Here is a 10,000-nt window from a genome sequence, read left to right as displayed (position 1 = left end):
ACCAAAACAGCAACCTCCTTGGAAAAGGCGCCTGGAAAAGCAAATCATGGTGATGAGATCTGACTTGAGTAAACTGAAAGAGATGGCAGAAAAAAGGCTAAGAAGCAAGAAAACAAGGGAGGAACTCAACGAGAAATACAAAGTACAAGAGAGGGGATTAAACAACACAATAGAAGATGTAAAACAGAGGCTTAAGGCCCAAAGCACATAGATCCAACGGTACATGAACAGGAATAAGGGATACCAACAGAACAAATTATTCGGAACCAACCAGAAAAGACTATACAGCCAACTAAGAGAGACAACCACCCAGAAATTCCCGAAGCCGAACCAAGTAAGAGACTCTGGGAAAGCATATGGAGCAATCCGGTATCACACAACAAACATGCAACATGGCTCCAGGAAGTCAAGGAAGAAGAAACAGGGAGAATAAACAAAGATTCACAGACATCACGACAGACACAGTCAGACACCAACTAAAGAAAAATGCCAAACTGGAAAGCCCCAGGTCCCGATGAAGTCCATGGATACTGGCTCAAAAACTTCAAGGCCCTACACCCACGAATAGCAGAACAACTCCAGTATTTGTATCTCAAATCACCAAGCACCCAAATGGATGACCACAGGAAGAACATCCTTAGTACAAAAAGACAAGAGTAAGGGAAATAAATATAGCAGTAACTACAGGCCTATCACCTGCCTACCAATAATGTCGGAAGTTACTAACAGGTATCATCAGTGAAAGGCTATACAACCTAGCCTAGAGGAGACAAACACCATCCCCCACAACAGAAAGGCTGCAGAAGGAAGTGTAGGGGCACAAAAGACCAGCTCCTGATAGACAAAATGGTAATGAAGAACAGTAGGAGAAGGAAAACCAACCTAAGCATGGCATGGATAGACTATAAGAAAGCCTTCGACATGATACCACACACATGGCTAATAGAATGCCTGAAAAACATATATGGGGCAGAGGAAAATACCATCAGCTTCCTCAAAAATACAATGCGCAACTGGAATACAATACTTACAAGCTCTGGAATAAGACTAGCAGAGGGTTGGTTAACTACTCAGGAGAGGGATCTTCCAGGGCGACTCACTGTCCCCACTACTCTTCGTAGTAGCTATGATTTCCATGACAAAACGTACTACAGAAGATGGATGCCGGGTACCAACTCAAGAAAAGAGGCACAGAATCAACCATCTGATGTTCATGGACGACATCAAGCTGTATGGTAAGAGCATCAAGGAAATAGATACCCTAATCCAGACTGTAAGGATTGTATCTGGGGACATCAGGATGGAGTTTGGAATAGAAAATGCGCCCTTAGTCAACATACAAAAAGGCAAAGTAACGAGAACTGAAGGGATAAAGCTACCAGATGGGAGCAACATCAAACACATAGATGAGACAGGATACAAATACCTGGGAATAATGGAAGGAGGAGATATAAAACACCAAGAGATGAAGGACACGATCAGAAAGAATATATGCAGAGACTCAAGGCGATACTCAAGTCAAAACTCAACGCCGGAAATATGATAAAAGCCATAAACACATGGGCAGTGCCAGTAATCAGATACAGCGCAGGAATAGTGGAATGGACGAAGGCAGAACTCCGCAGCATAGATCAGAAAACCAGGAAACATATGACAATACACAAAGCACTTCAGCCACAAGAGCAAATACGGACAGACTATACATAACACGAAAGGAAGGAGGGAGAGGACTACTAGTATAGAGGACTGCGTCAACATCGAAAACAGAGCACTGGGGCAATATCTGAAAACCAGTGAAGACGAGTGGCTAAAGAGTGCATTGGGAAGAAGGGACTAATAAAAGCAGACGAAGACCCAGAAAATATACAGAGACAGGAGAAAAGACAGAAAGAAACCAAAAGAGGACTGGCACAACAAACCAATGCACGGACAATACATGAGACAGACTAAAGAACTAGCCAGCGATGACAGTTGGCAATGGCTACAGAGGGGAGAGCTAAAGAAGGAACTGAAGGAATGATAACAGCGGCACAAGATCAGGCCCTAAGAACCAGATATATTCCCAAGTACGATAGACGGAAATAACATCTCTCCCATATGTAGGAAGTGCAATACGAAAAGTGAAACCATAAACCACATAGCAAGTGAATGCCCGGCACTTGCACAGAACCAGTACAAAAAGAGGCATGATTCAGTAGCAAAAGCCCTCCACTGGAGCCTGTGCAAGAAACATCAGCTACCTTGGAGTAATAAGTGGTACGAGCACCAACCTGAAGGAGTGATAGAAAACGATCAGGCAAAGATCCTCTGGGACTATGGTATCAGAACGGATAGGGTGATACGTGCAAACAGACCAGACGTGACGTTGATTGACAAGGTCAAGAAGAAAGTATCACTCATTGATGTCGCAATACCATGGGACACCAGAGTTGAAGAGAAAGTGAGGGAAAAATTGGATAAGTATCAAGATCTGAAAATAGAAATAAGAAGGATATGGGATATGCCAGTGGAAATCGTACCCATAATCATAGGAGCACTAGGCACGATCCCAAGATCCCTGAAAAGGAATCTAGAAAACTAGAGGCTGAAGTAGCTCCAGGACTCATGCAGAAGAGTGTGATCCTAGAAACGGCACACATAGTAAGAAGAGTGATGGACTCCTAAGGAGGCAGGATGCAACCCGGAAACCCACACTATAAATACCACCCAGTCGAATTGGAGGACTGTGATAGAGCAAAAAAAAAAAAAAAAAAAAAAAAAAACAAAAAAAAAAAAAAAAAAAAAAAAAAAATAATAATAATATATTATTAAGAAGAAGAAGAAGAAAAAGAAGAAGAAGAAGAAGAAGAAGGCCCATCGTAATGGCAATCACATAAATAGCAAACAACTGTTGAGGGCAAGACAGGTTTACGTAACAAGAAGCTATCCATCCCAGTCTCTGATGATGATGATGATGAGGATGAGAGAGAGAGAGAGAGAGAGAGAGAGAGAGAGAGAGATAAAAACGACTTTTGTGATGTAAATCTGCAGATATCATAAACCACTGGGCAATAATGGCAACATATCTGAGACCACAAGGTCGCAGGAGAGAGAGAGAGAGAGAGAGAGAGAGAGAGAGAGAGAGAGAGAGAATGTTTATGAGGTAAACATTGTCCAAATCTTTGATTGGATTATGAAATGCATCTCCATGATTTTGGGGAATTTTTATAGGGTCCTCCCTAATCATTCTCGATGACTGGGAGGTTTTCAAGACGAGCCAATAAAATACCAGACAGAATTTATTTATATGAATCTTTGATGTCTGAAGTCTGTCTGAAGTTTGTCTAGAGTCTGAAGATGAAGTTTGCATCGTATTCTGAAGTTTTTGTCGTGTCCTGTTTAATTTGACTAGGGGGAATAATTTCTCATTGAAATTCAGTATTTTTTCTCTGAAATGTACAAGATTTCCTTTATCTTATTTTTAAGATAGTCAAATATTATTACGTAAATCTCTGATGTTAATTTCATGACGCGATTTAAAAATTCGTTAATAATGATCAATTCACTTAGTTGAATGAGTTCTAAGTTCCATACCAGGCTCTTTAGCTCCCTCCACTACTTAACCAGACATACAGGCCACTTTAGAACGTGCGCATGCTGGCATAAGGCCTGCTTAATCCAACAACCTGGTTATAAGATAAATTCACAATCTTTTTCCTTAGGCAACACGACCATTTTTTTTAATATGTTGTGAATTCAGTTTTGATTTTTTGTATGCCATGCACAAAAGTGTTGCTTTTGTGCTTCAAGTATTGGTTTTGTGTCTGAAATATTCCTTTGTGCCCAAAATGTTCGCATGTGTCCAAAATGTTCCTTTGTGCCCAAAGTCTTGCCTTGCCAGCGTTGCTTTTGTGCCCCAAGTGTTCCTGTGTGTCCAAAGTAAAGCGTTGCTTTGAGCCCCAAGGTATTGCTTTGTGCCTAAAATGTTCCCTTGTTCCTAAAGTGATCCTTTTGTGTCCATATTGTTGCTTTGTAGCCAAAGTGTTGCTTTGTGCCCAAAGTGTTCCTATGTGTCGAAAATGCTCCTCTTGTGCCCAAAGTGTTCCCTTTGTGCCTAAAGCGTTGCTCTGTGCCCAAAGTGTTTGTTGTATCTAACCCTTTCAAAACTAATATGTTACTCTTGCTTATAAAAGTGTGTAGTCAATACATACATACATAATAGATACTTTATACACCCAGAGACCTTTATATACATGTATATAAATATATGATGTATGTATGTATGTATGTATGTATGTATGCATGTATGTATTATGTATATACCTTGTATTCGTTATACACGAATTCCGTGACAACAGCGAGGCTGGGCGTTCCTTTTTTACGCCGTCAAATAATACTATCGCTCCCATTGATAAGGACGATTGTGTATGGAATATTTATGAATGGAAATGACCCATTTACGAAGGTGCTCAGCGGCCGTAGTAGTAAATGGCTCGGTATCTTTATGTCGTAGGAAAATGATAAGTGACGGCCAATTACTTCGGTGTAGTTTTTTTTTATAGGATCTATAGCCATTCTATGGCTAGCCTTTATTCTGTATATCAAGAGTATGAAGAATTTAAGAGATTCTGTATCAAGAATATGAAGAATTTTTAGATTCTATATCAAGAATATGAAGAATTTATAGATTCTGTGTCAAGAATATGAAGAATTTGTAGATTCTATATCCAGAATATGAAGTAATCATAGATTTTATATTATCCGGAATATAAAGAATATTGATATAGATTTTATTTAATAATTTTCCTACCACTTCCTTATTTTCCCTTCCTTATTCCTTCTGCTTCCTTATTTTCCCTTCTTTCTTCTTTCCCCTTCATCCTTCTGCTTCCCTTTCTTCCTTCTTCCTTCTTCTTCCTTATTTTCCCTTCTTCTTTCTGCTTCCGTATTTTCCCTTCTTCGTTCTGCTTCCTTATTTTCCCTTCTTCCTCCTGCTTCCTTATTTTTCCTTCTTCCTTCTGCTTCCTTATTTTTCCTTCTTCCCTCTGCTCCCTTATTTTCCCTTCCTTCTTCTACTTCCTTAATTTCCCCTCTTCGTTCTGCTACCTTATTTTTCCTTGTTTCTTCTTATTTTCCCTTCTTCCTTCGGTTCCTTATTTTTCTTTCTTCATTCTGCTTCCTTATTATCCCTTCTTCCTTCTGCTTCCTTATTTTCCCTTCCTTCTTCTATTTCCTTATTGCCCCTTCCTTCTTCTACTTCCTTATTTTCCCTTCATCATTCTTCCCGCTGCTTCCTTATATTCCCTCTTTATTTTCCCTTCTTACTTCTTATTCTTCCCTTCTCCGTTCTTGTTTTCATTCCCTTTTCCCTTTTTCCTTTCCTTCTTGCTTCCTTCTTCTCCTTCCCTTCCTTCTTCATTTCCTTCTTTTTTCCTTCTTTCTTCATCATTTTCCCTCTCCCGTTCCGTCTTCTTCCTTCTTCCTCCTTCTTCCTTCTTCCTTCTTCTTCCTTCTTCCTTCATCCTTTTCCCTTTTTCCTTCTTTCTTCATCATTTTCCCTTCTCCCTTCTTCCTTCTCCCTCCTCCTTCCTTCTTCATTCTTCCTTCTTCCTTCTCCCTCCTTCTGCCTTCTCCCTCTTTCTTCCTTCTCCTTCTTTCTTCTTTCTCCCTCTTCCTACCTCCTTCTTCTTCCCTCCTTCTTCCTCCCTCCCCCCTCCTTCCCTCCCTCCTTCTTCCTTCTCTCCTTCCTTCTCCCTCCTTCTTCCTCCTTCCTCTTTCTTCCTCTCTCCTTCAAAGGCTCGGCCGTAATTACCTTCCAGGCCGGCTGGAATTGGCTTGTCATCTCAGCTCTCAGGAGCAGAAGTAGTCCAGGGAGGTCATCCCGAGTTACTGAAGGAAAATTTTCTTTATTTGTTTTATTTATTTATTTATTATTTGTTTGTTTGTGTATTTATTTGAAGGAAATTATTCTTTATTTGCATATTTATTATTTATTTTATTTGTTTACTTGTTTGTTTACTAATTATTTGTTTCTTTTATTTTTTTGTTTTATTTTTTTAATTTATATATAATAAATAATATATCTAGAATATATATATATTATATTATATATATATATTATATTAGTTTATATAATATTATATGTATGTATGTATATTACCCATAATTATGCGTATATATATCATGTATATAAGTCGTATTAAAAATCACGTAAATTAATTGAAAATTCGTGAAAGAAATTAGGTAAATAAAAGAGAGAGAGAGAGAGAGAGAGAGAGAGAGAGAGAGAGAGGGTTGCGAATTAGTATGCTGATCATCCACCGTCAAGTCATCCAACTTAACAAATTCCATCTAATGCAAATTAAGCTCTCATGGACAAGGAGGTCAGGTCAGGTCATTAATCGAGTTGGAATTAGACGTCAAGAGAAATATTCATTAATTCTAATGATGCATTGAAACGGTAGTAATGCACTTGCATTACTACTGTTTCAATGCATCATTAGAAGTAATGAATATTTCTCTTGTCGTCTAATTACAACTCGATTATTGACTTGACCTGACCTCCTTGTCCATGAGAGCTTAATTTGCATTAAATGCAATTTGGCATGTTTGATGACTTGACAGTGGATGATCAACATAACAATTTGCAGCCCTCTACCCTCAGTAGTTTTTAAGATGTGAGTGCGGACAGAAAAAGTGCGGATGGACAGACAAAGCAATCTCAATGGTTTTCTTTTACAGAAGACTAAGAATCACAGAAGAAATACAAAAGAAAAAAAATCAACCATCACTTGACAAGGTTAAAAAAAAAATGGCATATTTAAATATGCTTTGCGTTCGTTCACTCAGTCCGTGGAAACTTTCTTTCGAAAGTCAAGCGAAATTCAAGAAGAATTCGGCTCAAAGATTCTGTAAACAGACGGCCAGAAAGTTTTCTAGAAGCAAGACGAAGTCTCAAGCTAACTTGAGGACGTCCCAGCCACTTCCCAACCCCACCCCTACCCCCCTTTGCAAATAACACGTCGTAAAAAAGATCGAAACTTCAGTAAGGAAAAACAACGTTAATTTTCTGTTTAATGTTCGAGTTTTGGCTCTTAAGGTCCACACTAGTCTGTATTGCAATTGGGGTGTGAAATTTGACGTAATCTGAAAAAAAAAAAATGAGAAGCATTACCATAATCTGCACGCGTCTTGGTAACACACATACACGCGCGCGTGCTCACGTATAAAATATGTTGTATATATATGTACATAAACATGTATATATATATATATATATATATATATATATATATATATATATATAATATATATATATATATATATATATTTACATATATTACAAATTCACATAGAGGGGTTAGAGATGTGTATTTCTGGTGATAGAAGTTCACTCGCGACGTGGTTCGTAAGTCACGTAAAGCCGTTGGTCCCGTTGCTGAATAACTACTGGTTCTAGGCAACGTAAAAACACCATACAAACAAAGAAACATATGCACATATATGCATACATATGTATATATACATATATATATATATATATATATATATATATATTTATAAAAATTAAAAATATTAGATATATATATATTATATATATATATAGTATATATATATATATATATATATATATATATATATATATATATATATATATATATATAGTATATAATATATATATATATATATATATATATATATATATATATTATATATATATATTTATATATATATATAGATATAAGTATGATGTATATATATATATATATATATATATATATTATATATATATATATATATATATAGATATTCTATATATATATATATATATATATAATAATATATATATATATAGTATATACAGTTATATATACTTCATGTATATATAACTCTAAATGAAGACATATATAAATTAATTAACTAAGTTGATAAATACCTAAATAAATAACTTAATAACTGCATAAAGAAATAATTAAGAAAAGGCCGGGACATCCTTCCAGTAAGATCTTCTACGAACGCAAAACACTTGGGTGCGGGGGGGAATCTCCCTTACCCCAGAAGGGGCCCCAGAACCTTGAAAGGAATTAGTATTATTGTATTCCAGTCATGCAACGTACCTGAGTACGGGCCCTTGCAAGGAGAGTGCTAATGCCTTATTTGCCGTCCTGAGGTGCCCCGCGAATATATTAATTCTGAGTGGGGAATACCTTCTTTGTTTAGATCGACTTAATTAAGAGTACAGTAAGGCGACGTCGGTAGATCTGTAGTCTTTTGAAAAGTGCTCACTCATGTTTTCGCTTGCTCGGGGAGTAAGCCTTACAAAAGTACTTAGATGTTGCTGTTATTGTTCTTGTTTGCGGGGGTGGTGGGGGGGGAGGTTAGGAAAGTCCTATGGAAAAGCCTAAAAATGTCTGGAAAAGGTTTTGCGTTGAGTTGAAGATACTGGAATTCTAGGACTGGATATTTATGGTTTATTTATTAGAATGAAAATGTTAAAAAGAAATGTGCATGTTAAACAGTACAGAAAAATTATTTCTAAAAAAAAATAGCTTATTCATTTTAATTTTCCTTAGTAAAACAACACACTATTTGACTGTAGATTTTAGCACGCGCAGCGAGAAAGCTGGATGTCAGATCCCGCTTTGTTTTAATATCTCAGATACTTGTAGGATGTGAATAATGTCTTGATATAATCTCAAAGTTTTGTAGGAGGTGGATTTCCAAGTGTATATTTTCGAATATACATGAATATCTTCATTCCTTTAATATCAAATGTTTGTAGAACACGTTTATTTTAGTGCAATTGTAGGAATATACATGTATGTTAATATTCTCTTAATCTCTGGGATTTGGGAAACGTGAATATTATTGTGTATATCTTTAAATGTACATTAACAAACGAGTGTCAATATTCTCTTAATATAATCTCTGAGATTTATAAGATGTGAATATTTGTGTAATTTAATAAATGTTTTTTTGATATAACCTCAAACATTTGCAGGACTTGAATAGAATTTTATAGATATTTAGCATTACTACTCTTATTCATTTGGTTTCCATAAAACATAACCCTGCTTTTGAAGGTTCTTTGTTGGTTGGTCAGTGTCCAGAGCCCCTAAACTGGACTTGTATCTCTCTTAGAAACCAACATTTCCTTTCTATATTTTCAAGTTTCAGTGTAATTATAAGGATGGAATAAGAATCAGCTGTTTACTTAATAGTTTTTACTAAAATCTACGAGAGTGGACCCCACTCAGTACAAAATACATCAAAATATAGCTAAGAGAGACAGCGAATCTCAGCTTGTGAACCTTTGGCAGATATACATAAATACAAGGTGGGGAGGGGAGGGGGGGAATTTATAACTTCGTCAGTGGTACCGTCAGACGTAGGGTACCACCAGGGTACAATGGTACACTGAGGTAAGGCTTCCATTGGAGAATATCCACTAAGGCAATCTCACACTTGACCTGGCCTTCCTTCTGCCAAAGATCAACAATGGCTAGTTAGCTAGACAGCTAGCTTCCTTTCATCACTACTCTACCAGCCGTATCCACCGAATCCTTTGTGAAACCCTCCGTATCCGAAGGGCACAGGGACGGGGAGGTGATGGAATCCCCCGCCGTAACCGTATCCGTAACCGTGGCCACCCCCGAAACCGCCCAATTTCTTGCCCAATTTCTTGAGTAGCTTGAAGATCGGTTCGGGTTGGGCCACCGGGCCGGCTAGGGTGGCGGCGAATAGCGCCGATGCCAGGATCAGCAGGCAGACGATGCTGGAAGCCTGGAATGTGGAAAGAGATGTAGATTGTTTACTATTATGAAATCTGGAATTTGGGAAGAGAGAGATGGATTGTCTTCGATAAATCTGGCAAAAACCCAATAATTTTTTTTATTCTGAGTTTGATCTGGTTAATATGAATTTAGGTTGTCACGAATATGCGGATGGAACCGTGTTTATTCATGTAATAATCCATAGTATATATATATTATAATATAATATTTTATATATAATAATATAT

At 37.2% G+C, this 10,000-nt stretch overlaps 1 long non-coding RNA gene across 1 annotated transcript in view; it reads right to left on the bottom strand.

Annotated features, from left to right (window-relative positions):
- Positions 1-9,188: 9,188 nt before the first annotated feature.
- Positions 9,189-10,000, bottom strand: part of LOC135199763 (uncharacterized) — a 1,662-nt gene continuing 850 nt past the window's right edge. Inside the window, exon 2 of the long non-coding RNA XR_010311110.1 lies at positions 9,189-9,762. This is a non-coding gene — a long non-coding RNA (uncharacterized LOC135199763). The remainder of the gene's footprint in view (positions 9,763-10,000) is intronic.

This window comes from Macrobrachium nipponense, chromosome 26 (genome assembly GCF_015104395.2).
Source record: "Macrobrachium nipponense isolate FS-2020 chromosome 26, ASM1510439v2, whole genome shotgun sequence".
Lineage (NCBI taxonomy): Eukaryota > Metazoa > Arthropoda > Malacostraca > Decapoda > Palaemonidae > Macrobrachium > Macrobrachium nipponense.
This window is presented reverse-complemented; position numbering and strand designations above follow the sequence as displayed.